Source organism: Scyliorhinus torazame, chromosome 3 (genome assembly GCF_047496885.1).
Source record: "Scyliorhinus torazame isolate Kashiwa2021f chromosome 3, sScyTor2.1, whole genome shotgun sequence".
Classification (NCBI taxonomy): domain Eukaryota; kingdom Metazoa; phylum Chordata; class Chondrichthyes; order Carcharhiniformes; family Scyliorhinidae; genus Scyliorhinus; species Scyliorhinus torazame.
The window spans coordinates 355,216,268-355,235,347 of record NC_092709.1 but is presented as its reverse complement, the minus strand read 5'-3'; the positions used below and the strand labels follow the sequence as shown (position 1 = coordinate 355,235,347).

Sequence of the window (19,080 nt, the reverse complement as noted above, 5' to 3'; positions counted from 1 at the left end):
TGAAGCCTACTTGTGACAATAAGTGATTTTTAAAAAAAAATAATAATAATTTATATAGAGGTTTCAGTAGGGGAGCATTTTGGGAACAGTGACCACAATTCAGTAAGTTTTAAAGTGCTGGTGGACAAGGATAAGAGTGGTCCTAGGATGAATGTGCTAAATTGCGGGAAGGCTAATTATAATAATATTAGGCAGGAACTGAAGAACCTAGATTGGGGGCGGATGTTTGAGGGTAAATCAACATCTGACATGTGGGAGGCTTTCAAATGTCAGTTGAAAGGACCGGCATGTTCCTGTGAGGAAGAAGGATAAATACGGTGAATTTCGGGAACCTTGGATAACGAGAGATTTTGTAGGTCTTGTCAAAAAGAAAAAGGAGGCATTTGTCAGGGCTAGAAGGCTGAGAACAGACGAAGCCTGTGTGGAATATAAGGAAAGTAGGAAGGAACTTAGGCAAGGAGTCAGGAGGGCTAAAAGGGGTCACAAAAAGTCATTGGCAAATAGGGTTAAGGAAAATCCCAAAGCTTTTTACACGAACATAAAAAGCAAGAGGGTAGCCAGGGAAAGGGTGGGCCCATTGAAGGACAGGCGAGGGAATCTATGTGTGGAGCCAGAGGAAATGGGCGAGGTACTAAATGAATACTTTTCATCAGTATTCTCCAAAGAGAAGGAATTGGTGGATGTTGAGTCTGGAGAAGGGGGTGTAGGTAGCCTGGGTCACATTGAGATCCAAAAACACGAGGTGTTGGCGTCTTGAAAAATATTAAGGAAGGTAAGTCCCCAGGGTCTGATGGGATCTACCCCAGAATACTGAAGGAGGCTAGAGTGGAAATTGCTGAGGCCTTGACAGAAATCTTTGGATCCTCACTGTCTTCAGGGGATGTCCCGGAGGACTGGAATAGCCAATGTTGTTCTTTTGTTTAAGAAGGGTAGCAAGGATAATCCAGGGAACTACAGGCCGGTGAGCCTTACGTCAGTGGTAGGGAAATTACTGGAGAGAATTCTTCGAGACAGGATCTACTCCCATTTGGAAGCAAATGGACGTATTAGTGAGAGGCAGCATGGTTTTGTGAAGGGGAGGTCGTGTCTCACTAACTTGATAGAGTTTTTCGAGGAGGTCACAAAGTTGATTGATGCAGGTAGGGCAGTAGATGTTGTCTATATGGACTTCAGTGAGGCCTTTAACAAGGTCCCTCATGGTAGACTAGTACAAAAGGTGAAGTCACACGGGATCAGGGGTGAGCTGGCAAGATGGATACAGAACTGGCTAGGTATTAGAAGACAGAGAGTAGCAAAGGAAGGGTGCTTTTCTGATTGGAGGGCTGTGACTAGTGGTGTTCCGCAGGGATCAGTGCTGGGACCTTTGCTGTTTGTAGTATATATAAATGATTTGGAGGAAAATGTAACTGGTCTGATTAGTAAGTTTGCAGACGACACAAAGGTTAGTGGAATTGCGGATAGCGATGAGGACTGTCAGAGGATACAGCAGGAGTTAGATCGTTTGGAAACTTGGGCGCAGAGCTGGCAGATGGAGTTTAATCTGGACAAATGTGAGGTAATGCATTTTGGAAGGTCTAATGTAGGTAGGGAATATACAGCGAACGATAGAACCCTCAAGAGTATTGACAGTCAGAGATCCAGGTCCACAGGTCACTGAAAGGGGCAACACAGGTGGAGAAGGTAGTCAAGAAGGCCTACGGCATGCTTGCCTTCATTGGCCGGGGCATTGAGTATAAAAATTGGCAAGTCATGTTGCAGCTGTATAAAACCTTAGTTAGGCCACACTTGGAGTATAGTGTTCAATTCTGGTCGCCACACTACCAGAAGGGTGTGGAGGCTTTAGAGAGGGTGCAGAAGAGATTTACCAGGATGTTGCCTGGTATGGAGGGCATTAGCTATGAGGGGAGGTTGAATAAACTCGGTTTGTTCTCACTGGAACGACGGAGGTTGAGGGGCGACCTGATAGAGGTCTACAAAATTATGAAGGGCATAGACCGAGTGGATAGTCAGAGGCTTTTCCCCAGGGTGGAGGGGTCAATTACTAGGGGCATAGGTTTAAGGTGCGAGGGGCAAGGTTTAGAGGAGATGTACGAGGCAAGTTATTTTACACAGAGGGTAGTGGGTGCCTGGAACTCGCTGCTGGAGGTGGTGGTGGAAGCAGGGACGATAGTGACGTTTAAGGGGCATCTTGACAAATACATGAATAGAGGGATACGGACGCCGGAAGTGCAGATGATTTTAGTTTAGATGGTCGGCACAGGCTTGGAGGGCCAAAGGGCCTGTTCCTGTGCTGTACTTTTCTTTTTTCTTTGTTTATTCTTTGTTCTAACAAGGAATTGCTCTTCTTCTGCGCTTTGACCCTCCCTGCTGAACATCAGAGCCAGCCGTGGTGCCACTGCTCTGGCTGCTGCTGTTTTCCCCTGATAGGCTATTCCCCCCAACAGTATCCAAAGCGGTATACCTGTTCGAGAGGGGGACAACCACAGGGGATTTCTGCACTGACTGCCTGCCTCTTCTGGTGGTCACCCATCTCTCTGCCTGCACCTTGGGCATGACCACATCTCTGTTACTCCTATCTATGACGCTTTCCGCCACCTGCATGCTCCTAAGTGCATCCAATTGCTGCTCCAACTGAACCACGCGGTCTGTGAGGAGCTGCCATTGGTTACACTTGCTGCAGATGTAGTCGACCGGAACGCTGGAAGCGTCACAGATCTGCCACATCTCACAGTTGGAGCACTGCACCCCGCTGAGTGACATTTGAGCACTAATTAATTAATTTAAAATAAACACTTGAATTATTGTTAGATTGAGTTACAATTAACTATATGGCCCTGACACTAGATGATTTTTACTGTAAAATTAAATGCTAAGTACCGACCTCTGCCCTCCGGTTTAGTTACTCCACTATCTAGTTAATCAATTAGATTTTTTTTTAATATTTTGTTTTTCATTTTTAACAGATTCCCAACCAGCCAATCAGGTCACAGCTTTACTGTGATGTCACTTACAGTCCCCCCCCCCCCCCACACACAATTTGAAACGGTAATAAAAATCAAATAAAAATCACTTACCTTCCCAGGATGCTCTCTGTTTATCTCCCTGCAGATTAACAGTTACAGGCCAGACGAAAGCGAACAAAACGCTGATGTAAGGTTGTTCACCTTGTTGTACCTGATGTCAGGTTGTTCACCTTGTTGTACCTGTATTTAATCTCGCTGCCAGGCTGTTTGCCCACTGCTGATCACCATGCTGTGTTCTTATGATATAAGGGTACCACAGGGGTTAGCACAGTTACTTCACAGTTCCAGGGTACCAGGTTCGATTCCCGGCTTGGGGCCACTGACTGTGCGGAGTCTGCACGTTCTCCCCGTGTCTGCATGGGTTTCTTCCGGGTGCTCCGGTTTCCTCCCTCAGTCCAATGTTGTGCGGGTTAGATGGATTGGCCATGATAAATTGCTCTTGGTGTCCAAAATATATCACGTGGAGGTTACTGGGTTACAGGGATAGGGTAGATACATGGGCTTCAGTAGGATGCCCATTGTAAGGGCCAGTGCAGACTCGATGGGCCAAATGGGCTCCTTCTCCACTGTAAATTCTATGATGATTCTGAGGAACAAGGGAACTATGGTGTGTTGGTCCATAGATCTCTGAAGGCAGAGGGCAGGTTAATAGGGTGGTGAAAAAGGCATATTATCAATCGAAGCATAGATTACAAAAGCGGGGAGGTCATGTTGGAATTGTATAGAACTTTGGTGAGGCCACAGCTGGAGTACTGCGTGTAATTCCGATCGCCACATTATAGGAAGGATGTGATTGCACTGGAGGGGGTGCAGAGGAGATTCACCAGGATGTTGCCTGGGATGGAACATTGAAATTATAAAGAGAAGTTGGATAGGCTTGGGTTGTTTTCACTGGAGCCGAGAAGATTGAGGGACACCCTGATCGATGTGTACATGATTATGAGGACTGTGAGAAGTCCGGGGCAGCACGGTAGCACATGGGGCAGCACGGTAGCACAAGTGGATAGCACTGTGGCTTCACAGCGCCAGGGTCCCAGGTTCGATTCCCGGCTTGGGTCACTGTCTGTGCGGAGTCTGCACGTCCTCCCCGTGTCTGCGTGGGTTTCCTCCGGGTGCTCCGGTTTCCTCCCACAGTCCAAAGACGTGCAGGTTAGGTAGATTGGCAATGCTAAATTGCCCTTAGTGACCAAAAAGGTTAGGAGGGGTTGTTGGGTTACGGGGATAGGGTGTAAGTGAGGGCTTAAGTGGGTCGGTGCAGACTCGATGGGCCGAATGGCCTCCTTCTGCACTGTATGTTCTATGTTCTATGTTCTTACAACACCAGGTTGAAGTCCTACAGGTTTGTTTCGAGTCTGTGTTTCTGGAACCCACCCCTTCATTCACCTGGTGAAGGAGCAGCGCTCCGAAAGCTAGTGATTCGCAACAAACCTGTCGGACGTTAACCTGGTGTTGTAAGCCTTCTTACTGTGCCCACCCCAGCCCAACACCGGCATCTCCACATCATCATTATGAGGGGTATGCACAGGGTGGATAGGGAACAGCTGTTCCCCTTCGTTGAAGAGGCAATTGCGAGGGGACACGCAGTTCAGGGGCAGGGTTTGGGGGGGGGGGGGACTTGAGAAAAAACTTGGTGACGGTCTGGGACGCATTGCCTGAGAGGGTGGAACAGGCGGGTTGCCTCACATCCTTGTGCCTGGATGAGCACCTGGCATGTCTTAACATTCGAGGCGATGGGCCAAGTGCTGGCCGAAGGACAGGTTAATAGAATGAGGAAAAAGGCATATTATCAATTGAGGCACATGCACTCATGATGCTGTGACACTTTAGTCTATTCCTCCAGCATGCCAGTGGAGGATTGAGGGTGGCAATGTTAGTCCAAGGTCCTGCACTCTCCGGTGGATAGAAACAAACCAATAATGTGACTTTCGAAGTAGAGCAGGGTGTTAACCCCAGTGTCATGGCCATATTTATCCCTCAACCAACATCACAAAACAGGTTCAGCAATGCTGCAATAGCAGTCAGATTACTGGACAAATAAGCCGGCAACGTGGGACTGATGATCCAGAGAAATTAGTTCAAATCCCACAACAGCGGCTAGAAATGGCAATGTATTAATAAACGTGCAGTTAAAGCCAGCACTTGTAATAGTGACCCTGTAACAACCAGATATTTGGAAAAACTTCTCTGGTTCACTAATGCCCTTTAGGGAAGGGAATCTGCCACCTTTACCTGGTCTGGCCTACATGTGACTCCAGATTCACTGAAAGGGGCAACACAGGTGGAGAAGGTAGTCAAGAAGGTATACGGCATGCTTGCCTTCATTGGCCGGGGCATTGAGTATAAAAATTTGCAAGTCATGTTGCAGCTGTATAGAACCTTAGTTGGGCCACACTTGGAGTAGAGTGTTCAATTCTGGTCGCCACACTACCAGAAGGATGTGGAGGCTTTAGAGAGGGTGCAGAAGAGATTTACCAGAATGTTGCCTGGTATGGAGGGCATTAGCTATGAGGAGCGGTTGAATAAACTCGGTTTGTTCTCACTGGAACGAAGGAGGTTGAGGGGAGACCTGATAGAGGTATACAAAATTATGAGGTGCATAGACAGAGTGGATAGTCAGAGGCTTTTCCCCAGGGTAGAGGGGTTAATTACTAGGGGGCATAGGTTTAAGGTGAGAGGGGCAAGGTTTAGAGTAGATGTACGAGGCAAGTTTTTTACGCAGCGGGTAGTGGGTGCCTCGAACTCTCTACCAGAGGAGGTGGTGGAAGCAGGGACGATAGTGACGTTTAATGGGCATCTTGACAAATACATGAATAGGATGGGAATAGAGGGATACGGACCCCGGAAGTGCAGAAGATTTTAGTTTAGACAGGCAGCATGGTTGGCGCAGGCTTGGAGGGCCGAAGGGCCTGTTCCTGTGCTGTACTTTTCTTTGTTCTTTGTTTAAATCTTACTGCCCACTGAAATGGCCTGGCAAGCAAACTGCTCGGAAAGCATTGAATAAGAACAAAAATGTATGGAGCACCCAGCATTGATCTAGGCATCACCACCACCGCCTGGAGGTTCCCCACTCACTATCCTGACTTGGAAATGTATCGCTGTACTTCCCTGTCACTTGGTCAAAATCCAAGAACTTCCTTTGTAACAGCACAGTGGGTGCACATACACCACATGGACTGCAGCGGTTCAAGAAGGCAGCTCATTAGGGATGGGCAATGAATGCTGGCCTCGTCGGTTGCTCAAATCTTGGAATAAATTAAATGTGGGAGTTCCTCTACGTTCTGGCCCCCTGTAACAGCTACTCCTCCAGCCCCTGTCTATTAAGGTAAGGTAAAAGGTCTATTAACCATGGCACAACAAATCTTTACAAGTCAGGATGTGTGTGACAGCTATGTTGAGGTGCTGGAGGCCAAGGGTTTGGAAGATGCTGCCGAAGGAGCCTTGCTGAGTTGCTGCAGTGCATCTTGTAGATGGTGCCCACCACTGGGTTAAATTGTGCGCACCACTGGGTTAAATTGTGCGCACCACTGGGTTAAATTGTGCGCACCACTGGGTTAAATTGTGCGCACCACTGGGTTAAATTGTGCGCACCACTGGGTTTAACTGTGCGCACCACTGGGTTAAATTGTGCGCACCACTGGGTTAAATTGTGCGCACCACTGGGTTTAACTGCGCCCACCACTGGGTTAAACTGTGCGCACCACTGGGTTAAATTGTGCGCACCACTGGGTTAAATTGTGCGCACCACTGGGTTAAATTGTGCGCACCACTGGGTTTAACTGCGCCCACCACTGGGTTAAACTGCGCGCACCACTGGGTTAAACTGTGCGCACCGCTGGGTTAAACTGTGCGCACCGCTGGGTTAAACTGTGCGCACCGCTGGGTTAAACTGTGCGCACCGCTGGGTTAAACTGCGCGCACCACTGGGTTAAACTGTGCGCACCGCTGGGTTAAACTGTGCGCACCGCTGGGTTAAACTGCGCGCACCGCTGGGTTAAACTGTGCGCACCACTGGGTTAAACTGCGCGCACCACTGGGTTAAACTGTGCGCACCGCTGGGTTAAACTGTGCGCACCGCTGGGTTAAACTGTGCGCACCGCTGGGTTAAACTGTGCGCACCGCTGGGTTAAACTGTGCGCACCGCTGGGTTAAACCGCGCACCGCTGGGTTAAACTGTGCGCACCGCTGGGTTAAACTGCGCCCACCGCTGGGTTAAACTGTGCGCACCGCTGGGTTAAACTGTGCGCACCGCTGGGTTAAACTGCGCGCACCGCTGGGTTAAACTGTGCGCACCACTGGGTTAAACTGCGCGCACCACTGGGTTAAACTGTGCGCACCGCTGGGTTAAACTGCGCGCACCGCTGGGTTAAACTGCGCGCACCGCTGGGTTAAACTGCGCGCACCGCTGGGTTAAACTGCGCGCACCACTGGGTTAAACTGCGCGCACCGCTGGGTTAAACTGCGCGCACCGCTGGGTTAAACTGCGCGCACCGCTGGGTTAAACTGCGCGCACCGCTGGGTTAAACTGCGCCCACCACTGGGTTAAACTGTGCGCACCGCTGGGTTAAACTGCGCGCACCGCTGGGTTAAACTGTGCGCACCGCTGGGTTAAACTGCGCGCACCACTGGGTTAAACTGCGCGCACCGCTGGGTTAAACTGCGCGCACCGCTGGGTTAAACTGCGCCCACCACTGGGTTAAACTGCGCGCACCGCTGGGTTTAACTGCGCCCACCGCTGGGTTAAACTGTGCCCACCACTGGGTTAAACTGCGCCCACCACTGGGTTAAACTGCGCCCACCGCTGGGTTAAACTGTGCGCACCGCTGGGTTAAACTGTGCCCACCACTGGGTTAAACTGCGCGCACCGCTGGGTTAAACTGTGCCCACCGCTGGGTTAAACTGTGCGCACCGCTGGGTTAAACTGCGCCCACCGCTGGGTTAAACTGTGCGCACCACTGGGTTAAACTGCGCGCACCGCTGGGTTAAACTGCGCGCACCGCTGGGTTAAACTGCGCCCACCACTGGGTTAAACTGCGCGCACCGCTGGGTTTAACTGCGCCCACCGCTGGGTTAAACTGTGCGCACCGCTGGGTTAAACTGTGCGCACCGCTGGGTTAAACTGCGCGCACCGCTGGGTTAAACCGCGCACCGCTGGGTTAAACTGTGCGCACCGCTGGGTTAAACTGTGCGCACCGCTGGGTTAAACCGCGCACCGCTGGGTTAAACTGTGCGCACCGCTGGGTTAAACTGTGCGCACCGCTGGGTTAAACTGTGCGCACCGCTGGGTTAAACTGTGCGCACCGCTGGGTTAAACTGTGCGCACCGCTGGGTTAAACTGTGCGCACCACTGGGTTAAACTGTGCGCACCGCTGGGTTAAACTGTGCGCACCGCTGGGTTAAACTGTGCGCACCGCTGGGTTAAACTGTGCGCACCACTGGGTTAAACTGTGCGCACCGCTGGGTTTAACTGTGCGCACCGCTGGGTTAAACTGTGCGCACCGCTGGGTTAAACTGTGCGCACCGCTGGGTTAAACTGTGCGCACCGCTGGGTTAAACTGTGCGCACCGCTGGGTTTAACTGTGCGCACCGCTGGGTTAAACTGCGCGCACCGCTGGGTTAAACTGTGCGCACCGCTGGGTTAAACTGTGCGCACCGCTGGGTTAAACTGTGCGCACCGCTGGGTTAAACTGTGCGCACCGCTGGGTTAAACCGCGCACCGCTGGGTTAAACTGCGCGCACCGCTGGGTTAAACTGTGCCCACCGCTGGGTTAAACTGCGCGCACCACTGGGTTAAACTGTGCGCACCGCTGGGTTAAACTGCGCGCACCGCTGGGTTTAACTGCGCCCACCGCTGGGTTAAACTGTGCCCACCGCTGGGTTAAACTGTGCGCACCGCTGGGTTAAACTGCGCGCACCGCTGGGTTAAACTGCGCGCACCGCTGGGTTAAACTGTGCGCACCGCTGGGTTAAACTGCGCGCACCGCTGGGTTTAACTGCGCCCACCGCTGGGTTAAACTGTGCGCACCACTGGGTTAAACTGTGCGCACCGCTGGGTTAAACTGCGCGCACCGCTGGGTTAAACTGTGCGCACCGCTGGGTTAAACTGTGCCCACCACTGGGTTAAACTGTGCGCACCGCTGGGTTAAACTGCGCGCACCACTGGGTTAAACTGTGCGCACCGCTGGGTTAAACTGCGCGCACCACTGGGTTAAACTGTGCGCACCGCTGGGTTAAACTGCGCGCACCACTGGGTTAAACTGTGCGCACCGCTGGGTTAAACTGTGCCCACCGCTGGGTTAAACTGTGCGCACCACTGGGTTAAACTGTGCGCACCACTGGGTTAAACTGTGCGCACCGCTGGGTTAAACTGCGCGCACCACTGGGTTAAACTGTGCGCACCGCTGGGTTAAACTGTGCCCACCACTGGGTTAAACTGTGCGCACCGCTGGGTTAAACTGTGCCCACCACTGGGTTAAACTGTGCGCACCGCTGGGTTAAACTGCGCGCACCACTGGGTTAAACTGTGCGCACCGCTGGGTTAAACTGTGCCCACCACTGGGTTAAACTGTGCGCACCGCTGGGTTAAACTGCGCGCACCACTGGGTTAAACTGTGCGCACCGCTGGGTTAAACTGTGCCCACCGCTGGGTTAAACTGTGCGCACCACTGGGTTAAACTGCGCGCACCGCTGGGTTAAACTGTGCGCACCGCTGGGTTAAACTGCGCCCACCGCTGGGTTAAACTGCGCGCACCGCTGGGTTAAACTGCGCGCACCGCTGGGTTAAACTGTGCGCACCGCTGGGTTAAACTGTGCCCACCACTGGGTTAAACTGTGCGCACCGCTGGGTTAAACTGCGCGCACCGCTGGGTTAAACTGCGCGCACCGCTGGGTTAAACTGCGCGCACCACTGGGTTAAACTGTGCCCACCGCTGGGTTAAACCGCGCACCGCTGGGTTAAACTGTGCGCACCGCTGGGTTAAACTGTGCGCACCGCTGGGTTAAACCGCGCACCGCTGGGTTAAACTGCGCGCACCACTGGGTTAAACTGCGCGCACCGCTGGGTTAAACTGTGCCCACCGCTGGGTTAAACTGCGCGCACCGCTGGGTTTAACTGCGCGCACCGCTGGGTTTAACTGTGCGCACCACTGGGTTAAACTGCGCGCACCGCTGGGTTAAACTGCGCGCACCGCTGGGTTTAACTGTGCGCACCGCTGGGTTTAACTGCGCGCACCGCTGGGTTAAACTGCGCGCACCGCTGGGTTAAACTGCGCGCACCGCTGGGTTAAACTGTGCGCACCGCTGGGTTAAACTGTGCGCACCGCTGGGTTAAACTGTGCCCACCACTGGGTTAAACTGTGCGCACCGCTGGGTTAAACTGTGCCCACCGCTGGGTTAAACTGTGCGCACCACTGGGTTAAACTGCGCCCACCGCTGGGTTAAACTGTGCCCACCGCTGGGTTAAACTGTGCGCACCGCTGGGTTAAACTGTGCGCACCGCTGGGTTAAACTGCGCGCACCGCTGGGTTAAACTGTGCGCACCGCTGGGTTAAACTGTGCCCACCGCTGGGTTAAACTGTGCCCACCGCTGGGTTAAACTGTGCCCACCGCTGGGTTAAACTGTGCCCACCGCTGGGTTAAACTGTGCCCACCGCTGGGTTAAACTGTGCGCACCGCTGGGTTAAACTGTGCGCACCGCTGGGTTAAACTGTGCCCACCGCTGGGTTAAACTGCGCGCACCGCTGGGTTAAACTGCGCCCACCGCTGGGTTAAACTGTGCGCACCGCTGGGTTAAACTGTGCGCACCGCTGGGTTAAACTGTGCCCACCGCTGGGTTAAACTGCGCCCACCGCTGGGTTAAACTGTGCGCACCGCTGGGTTAAACTGTGCGCACCGCTGGGTTAAACTGTGCCCACCGCTGGGTTAAACTGTGCCCACCGCTGGGTTAAACTGTGCCCACCGCTGGGTTAAACTGTGCCCACCGCTGGGTTAAACTGTGCCCACCGCTGGGTTAAACTGTGCGCACCGCTGGGTTAAACTGTGCGCACCGCTGGGTTAAACTGTGCCCACCGCTGGGTTAAACTGCGCGCACCGCTGGGTTAAACTGCGCCCACCGCTGGGTTAAACTGTGCGCACCGCTGGGTTAAACTGCGCGCACCGCTGGGTTAAACTGTGCCCACCGCTGGGTTAAACTGTGCGCACCACTGGGTTAAACTGCGCGCACCGCTGGGTTTAACTGCGCGCACCGCTGGGTTAAACTGCGCGCACCGCTGGGTTAAACTGCGCGCACCGCTGGGTTAAACTGTGCGCACCACTGGGTTAAACTGCACCCACCGCTGGGTTAAACTGTGCGCACCGCTGGGTTAAACTGCGCGCACCGCTGGGTTAAACTGCGCGCACCGCTGGGTTAAACTGTGCGCACCACTGGGTTAAACTGCGCGCACCGCTGGGTTAAACTGCGCGCACCGCTGGGTTAAACTGTGCGCACCGCTGGGTTAAACTGTGCGCACCGCTGGGTTAAACTGTGCGCACCGCTGGGTTAAACTGCGCGCACCACTGGGTTAAACTGCGCGCACCGCTGGGTTAAACTGTGCCCACCGCTGGGTTAAACTGCGCGCACCGCTGGGTTAAACTGTGCGCACCGCTGGGTTAAACTGCGCGCACCGCTGGGTTAAACTGCGCGCACCGCTGGGTTAAACTGCGCGCACCGCTGGGTTAAACTGTGCGCACCGCTGGGTTAAACTGCGCGCACCGCTGGGTTAAACTGTGCCCACCGCTGGGTTAAACTGTGCGCACCGCTGGGTTAAACTGTGCGCACCGCTGGGTTAAACTGCGCGCACCGCTGGGTTAAACTGCGCGCACCGCTGGGTTAAACTGCGCGCACCGCTGGGTTAAACTGCGCGCACCGCTGGGTTAAACTGTGCCCACCGCTGGGTTAAACTGCGCGCACCGCTGGGTTAAACTGCGCGCACCGCTGGGTTAAACTGCGCGCACCGCTGGGTTAAACTGCGCGCACCGCTGGGTTAAACTGTGCGCACCGCTGGGTTAAACTGTGCGCACCGCTGGGTTTAACTGTGCGCACCACTGGGTTAAACTGTGCGCACCGCTGGGTTAAACTGTGCGCACCGCTGGGTTAAACTGTGCGCACCGCTGGGTTAAACTGTGCGCACCGCTGGGTTAAACTGTGCGCACCGCTGGGTTAAACTGTGCGCACCGCTGGGTTAAACTGTGCGCACCGCTGGGTTAAACTGTGCGCACCGCTGGGTTTAACTGCGCGCACCGCTGGGTTAAACTGCGCGCACCGCTGGGTTTAACTGCGCGCACCGCTGGGTTAAACTGTGCGCACCGCTGGGTTTAACTGTGCGCACCGCTGGGTTTAACTGCGCGCACCGCTGGGTTAAACTGCGCGCTCCGCTGGGTTAAACTGTGCGCACCGCTGGGTTAAACTGTGCGCACCGCTGGGTTTAACTGCGCGCACCGCTGGGTTAAACTGCGCGCACCGCTGGGTTTAACTGCGCGCACCGCTGGGTTAAACTGCGCGCACCGCTGGGTTAAACTGCGCGCACCGCTGGGTTTAACTGCGCGCACCGCTGGGTTTAACTGTGCGCACCGCTGGGTTTAACTGCGCGCACCGCTGGGTTAAACTGTGCGCACCGCTGGGTTTAACTGTGCGCACCGCTGGGTTAAACTGTGCGCACCACTGGGTTAAACTGCGCGCACCGCTGGGTTAAACTGCGCGCACCGCTGGGTTAAACTGTGCGCACCGCTGGGTTAAACTGCGCGCACCGCTGGGTTAAACTGTGCCCACCACTGGGTTAAACTGTGCGCACCGCTGGGTTAAACTGTGCCCACCGCTGGGTTAAACTGTGCGCACCGCTGGGTTAAACTGTGCGCACCGCTGGGTTAAACTGTGCGCACCGCTGGGTTAAACTGTGCGCACCGCTGGGTTAAACTGTGCGCACCACTGGGTTAAACTGTGCGCACCGCTGGGTTAAACTGTGCGCACCGCTGGGTTAAACTGTGCCCACCACTGGGTTAAACTGTGCGCACCGCTGGGTTAAACTGTGCGCACCGCTGGGTTAAACTGTGCGCACCGCTGGGTTAAACTGTGCGCACCACTGGGTTAAACTGCGCGCACCACTGGGTTAAACTGTGCCCACCACTGGGTTAAACTGTGCGCACCACTGGGTTAAACTGTGCCCACCGCTGGGTTAAACTGCGCCCACCGCTGGGTTAAACTGTGCCCACCACTGGGTTAAACTGTGCGCACCACTGGGTTAAACTGTGCGCACCGCTGGGTTAAACTGTGCGCACCGCTGGGTTAAACTGTGCGCACCACTGGGTTAAACTGCGCGCACCACTGGGTTAAACTGTGCCCACCACTGGGTTAAACTGTGCGCACCACTGGGTTAAACTGTGCCCACCGCTGGGTTAAACTGCGCCCACCGCTGGGTTAAACTGTGCGCACCGCTGGGTTAAACTGTGCGCACCGCTGGGTTAAACTGTGCGCACCACTGGGTTAAACTGTGCGCACCACTGGGTTAAACTGTGCGCACCGCTGGGTTAAACTGTGCGCACCACTGGGTTAAACTGTGCGCACCGCTGGGTTAAACTGTGCGCACCGCTGGGTTAAACTGTGCGCACCGCTGGGTTAAACTGTGCGCACCGCTGGGTTAAACTGCGCGCTCCGCTGGGTTAAACTGTGCGCACCGCTGGGTTAAACTGCGCGCACCGCTGGGTTTAACTGCGCGCTCCGCTGGGTTAAACTGCGCGCACCGCTGGGTTAAACTGTGCGCACCGCTGGGTTAAACTGTGCGCACCACTGGGTTAAACTGTGCGCACCGCTGGGTTTAACTGTGCGCACCGCTGGGTTAAACTGCGCCCACCGCTGGGTTAAACTGTGCCCACCGCTGGGTTAAACTGTGCGCACCACTGGGTTAAACTGTGCGCACCGCTGGGTTAAACTGTGCCCACCGCTGGGTTAAACTGCGCCCACCGCTGGGTTAAACTGTGCGCACCGCTGGGTTAAACTGTGCCCACCGCTGGGTTAAACTGTGCGCACCGCTGGGTTTAACTGCGCGCACCGCTGGGTTAAACTGCGCGCACCGCTGGGTTAAACTGCGCGCACCGCTGGGTTAAACTGTGCGCACCGCTGGGTTAAACTGTGCCCACCGCTGGGTTAAACTGTGCCCACCGCTGGGTTAAACTGTGCGCACCGCTGGGTTAAACTGTGCCCACCGCTGGGTTAAACTGCGCGCACCGCTGGGTTAAACTGTGCGCACCGCTGGGTTAAACTGTGCGCACCGCTGGGTTAAACTGTGCGCACCGCTGGGTTAAACTGTGCGCACCACTGGGTTAAACTGTGCGCACCACTGGGTTAAACTGTGCGCACCGCTGGGTTAAACTGTGCGCACCGCTGGGTTAAACTGTGCGCACCGCTGGGTTAAACTGTGCGCACCACTGGGTTAAACTGTGCGCACCGCTGGGTTAAACTGTGCGCACCGCTGGGTTAAACTGCGCGCACCACTGGGTTAAACTGTGCGCACCACTGGGTTAAACTGTGCGCACCACTGGGTTAAACTGTGCCCACCGCTGGGTTAAACTGTGCCCACCGCTGGGTTAAACTGTGCGCACCACTGGGTTAAACTGTGCCCACCGCTGGGTTAAACTGTGCCCACCGCTGGGTTAAACTGTGCCCACCGCTGGGTTAAACTGTGCGCACCACTGGGTTAAACTGTGCCCACCGCTGGGTTAAACTGTGCGCACCACTGGGTTAAACTGTGCGCACCACTGGGTTAAACTGTGCGCACCGCTGGGTTAAACTGTGCGCACCACTGGGTTAAACTGTGCGCACCACTGGGTTAAACTGTGCCCACCGCTGGGTTAAACTGTGCCCACCGCTGGGTTAAACTGTGCGCACCACTGGGTTAAACTGTGCCCACCGCTGGGTTAAACTGTGCGCACCACTGGGTTAAACTGTGCGCACCACTGGGTTAAACTGTGCGCACCGCTGGGTTAAACTGTGCGCACCGCTGGGTTAAACTGTGCGCACCGCTGGGTTAAACTGTGCCCACCGCTGGGTTAAACTGTGCGCACCACTGGGTTAAACTGTGCGCACCGCTGGGTTAAACTGTGCGCACCACTGGGTTAAACTGCGCGCACCGCTGGGTTAAACTGTGCGCACCACTGGGTTAAACTGCGCGCACCACTGGGTTAAACTGTGCGCACCACTGGGTTAAACTGCGCGCACCGCTGGGTTAAACTGTGCGCACCACTGGGTTAAACTGCGCGCACCGCTGGGTTTAACTGTGCGCACCGCTGGGTTAAACTGTGCGCACCGCTGGGTTAAACTGTGCGCACCGCTGGGTTAAACTGTGCGCACCGCTGGGTTAAACTGTGCGCACCGCTGGGTTAAACTGTGCCCACCGCTGGGTTAAACTGTGCGCACCGCTGGGTTAAACTGCGCGCACCGCTGGGTTAAACTGTGCCCACCGCTGGGTTAAACTGTGCGCACCGCTGGGTTAAACTGTGCGCACCGCTGGGTTAAACTGTGCGCACCGCTGGGTTAAACCGCGCACCACTGGGTTAAACTGTGCGCACCGCTGGGTTAAACTGTGCGCACCGCTGGGTTAAACTGTGCCCACCACTGGGTTAAACTGTGCGCACCACTGGGTTAAACTGTGCCCACCGCTGGGTTAAACTGTGCGCACCGCTGGGTTAAACTGTGCCCACCGCTGGGTTAAACTGCGCGCACCGCTGGGTTAAACTGTGCCCACCGCTGGGTTAAACTGCGCGCACCGCTGGGTTAAACTGTGCCCACCGCTGGGTTAAACTGCGCGCACCGCTGGGTTAAACTGTGCCCACCGCTGGGTTAAACTGCGCGCACCGCTGGGTTAAACTGCGCGCACCACTGGGTTAAACTGTGCCCACCGCTGGGTTAAACTGCGCGCACCGCTGGGTTAAACTGTGCCCACCGCTGGGTTAAACTGTGCGCACCGCTGGGTTAAACTGCGCGCACCGCTGGGTTAAACTGCGCGCACCGCTGGGTTAAACTGTGCCCACCGCTGGGTTAAACTGTGCGCACCGCTGGGTTAAACTGCGCGCACCGCTGGGTTAAACTGTGCGCACCGCTGGGTTAAACTGTGCCCACCGCTGGGTTAAACTGTGCGCACCGCTGGGTTAAACTGTGCGCACCGCTGGGTTAAACTGCGCGCACCGCTGGGTTAAACTGCGCGCACCGCTGGGTTAAACTGCGCCCACCGCTGGGTTAAACTGTGCCCACCGCTGGGTTAAACTGTGCCCACCACTGGGTTAAACTGTGCCCACCACTGGGTTAAACTGTGCGCACCGCTGGGTTAAACTGCGCGCACCGCTGGGTTAAACTGTGCCCACCGCTGGGTTAAACTGCGCCCACCGCTGGGTTAAACTGTGCGCACCGCTGGGTTAAACTGCGCGCACCGCTGGGTTAAACTGCGCCCACCGCTGGGTTAAACTGCGCGCACCACTGGGTTAAACTGTGCGCACCGCTGGGTTAAACTGCGCGCACCGCTGGGTTAAACTGTGCGCACCACTGGGTTAAACTGTGCGCACCGCTGGGTTAAACCGCGCGCACCACTGGGTTAAACTGTGCGCACCGCTGGGTTAAACTGTGCGCACCGCTGGGTTAAACTGCGCGCACCACTGGGTTAAACCGCGCGCACCACTGGGTTTAACTGCGCGCACCACTGGGTTAAACTGCGCGCACCGCTGGGTTAAACTGTGCGCACCGCTGGGTTAAACCGCGCGCACCACTGGGTTAAACTGTGCGCACCGCTGGGTTAAACTGCGCGCACCGCTGGGTTAAACTGTGCGCACCGCTGGGTTAAACTGTGCGCACCACTGGGTTAAACTGTGCGCACCGCTGGGTTAAACTGCGCCCACCGCTGGGTTAAACTGTGCGCACCGCTGGGTTAAACCGCGCGCACCGCTGGGTTAAACTGTGCGCACCGCTGGGTTAAACCGCGCGCACCGCTGGGTTAAACCGCGCGCACCGCTGGGTTAAACTGCGCCCACCGCTGGGTTAAACTGTGCGCACCGCTGGGTTAAACCGCGCGCACCGCTGGGTTAAACTGTGCGCACCGCTGGGTTAAACCGCGCGCACCGCTGGGTTAAACTGTGCGCACCGCTGGGTTAAACTGTGCGCACCACTGGGTTAAACTGCGCGCACCGCTGGGTTAAACTGTGCGCACCGCTGGGTTAAACTGCGCGCACCGCTGGGTTAAACTGTGCGCACCGCTGGGTTAAACTGTGCGCACCGCTGGGTTAAACTGCGCGCACCGCTGGGTTAAACTGCGCGCACCGCTGGGTTAAACTGTGCGCACCGCTGGGTTAAACTGCGCCCACCGCTGGGTTAAACTGCGCGCACCGCTGGGTTAAACTGTGCGCACCGCTGGGTTAAACTGCGCGCACCGCTGGGTTAAACTGTGCCCACCGCTGGGTTAAACTGTGCCCACCGCTGGGTTAAACTGCGCGCACCGCTGGGTTAAACTGCGCGCACCGCTGGGTTAAACTGCGCCCACCACTGGGTTTAACTGCGCGCACCGCTGGGTTAAACTGCGCGCACCGCTGGGTTAAACTGCGCCCACCGCTGGGTTAAACTGCGCGCACCGCTGGGTTAAACTGCGCGCACCGCTGGGTTAAACTGCGCCCACCACTGGGTTTAACTGCGCGCACCGCTGGGTTAAACTGCGCGCACCGCTGGGTTAAACTGCGCGCACCGCTGGGTTAAACTGCGCGCACCGCTGGGTTAAACCGCGCACCGCTGGGTTAAACTGCGCGCACCGCTGGGTTAAACTGCGCGCACCGCTGGGTTAAACTGCGCCCACCGCTGGGTTAAACTGCGCGCACCGCTGGGTTAAACTGCGCGCACCGCTGGGTTAAACTGCGCGCACCGCTGGGTTAAACCGCGCACCGCTGGGTTAAACTGCGCGCACCGCTGGGTTAAACTGCGCGCACCGCTGGGTTAAACTGCGCCCACCGCTGGGTTAAACTGCGCGCACCACTGGGTTTAACTGCGCGCACCACTGGGTTAAACTGCGCGCACCACTGGGTTAAACTGTGCGCACCACTGGGTTAAACTGCGCGCTCCGCTGGGTTTAACTGCGCGCACCACTGGGTTAAACTGCGCGCTCCGCTGGGTTTAACTGCGCGCTCCGCTGGGTTTAACTGCGCGCACCACTGGGTTAAACTGCGCGCACCGCTGGGGTAAACTGCGCGCACCACTGGGTTAAACTGCGCGCTCCGCTGGGTTTAACTGCGCGCTCCGCTGGGTTTAACTGCGCGCACCGCTGGGTTAAACTGCGCCCACCGCTGGGGTAAACTGCGCCCACCGCTGGGTTAAACTGCGCCCACCGCTGGGGTAAACTGCGCCCACCGCTGGGTTAAACTGTGCGCACCACTGGGTTAAACTGTGCGCACCAGACTTCCGGGTGCGGCGATGACCAGCTGAGTCGCACGTTTCGGCAGCTCCCTGTGAAACGGACTTTTGGGCTCTTGATAGGAGCCCCGACGGCAATTTTGACGGCTAAAAACACTGTGCGGTAAACCAGAAGGGAATCCCCCCTGGATACGGATGGAAAAAGGAGGAGAGAGTGGCCAGATTGCAGTGGATCCTTTAGAACAGCGGCAAGGAAGGCAAGCAAAAACCAAGATGGCGTCGGAAGGTGGCAGTTTAACATGGGGCCCTGAACAACAAGAGTTCTTGAAATGCTGTGTGGAAGAGATAAAAAAGGAAATGAAGAAAGAGCTGTTGGCCCTGATACTACAAGCGATCGAAGGGCTAAAGGAGGAACAAAAGACCCAGGAGCGGGAGCTTCGGGTCGTGAAGGCAAAGGCAGCCGAGAATGAGGACGATATACAGGGCCTGGTGGTGAAGACGGAGACGCAGGAGGCACATCAGAAACGATGTGTGGAAAGGTTGGAGGCACTGGAAAACAACGCAAGGAGGAACAACCTGAGGATTCTTGGTCTTCCTGAAGGTGTGGAGGGAGCGGACGTCGGGGCATATGTGAGCACGATGCTGCAC

General features: G+C 55.6%; 1 protein-coding gene across 7 annotated transcripts in view; it reads left to right on the top strand.

The window, feature by feature from the left end:
* Positions 1–19,080, top strand: part of znf638 (zinc finger protein 638) — a 344,100-nt gene that overhangs the window by 41,314 nt on the left and 283,706 nt on the right. The window lies entirely within an intron of this gene.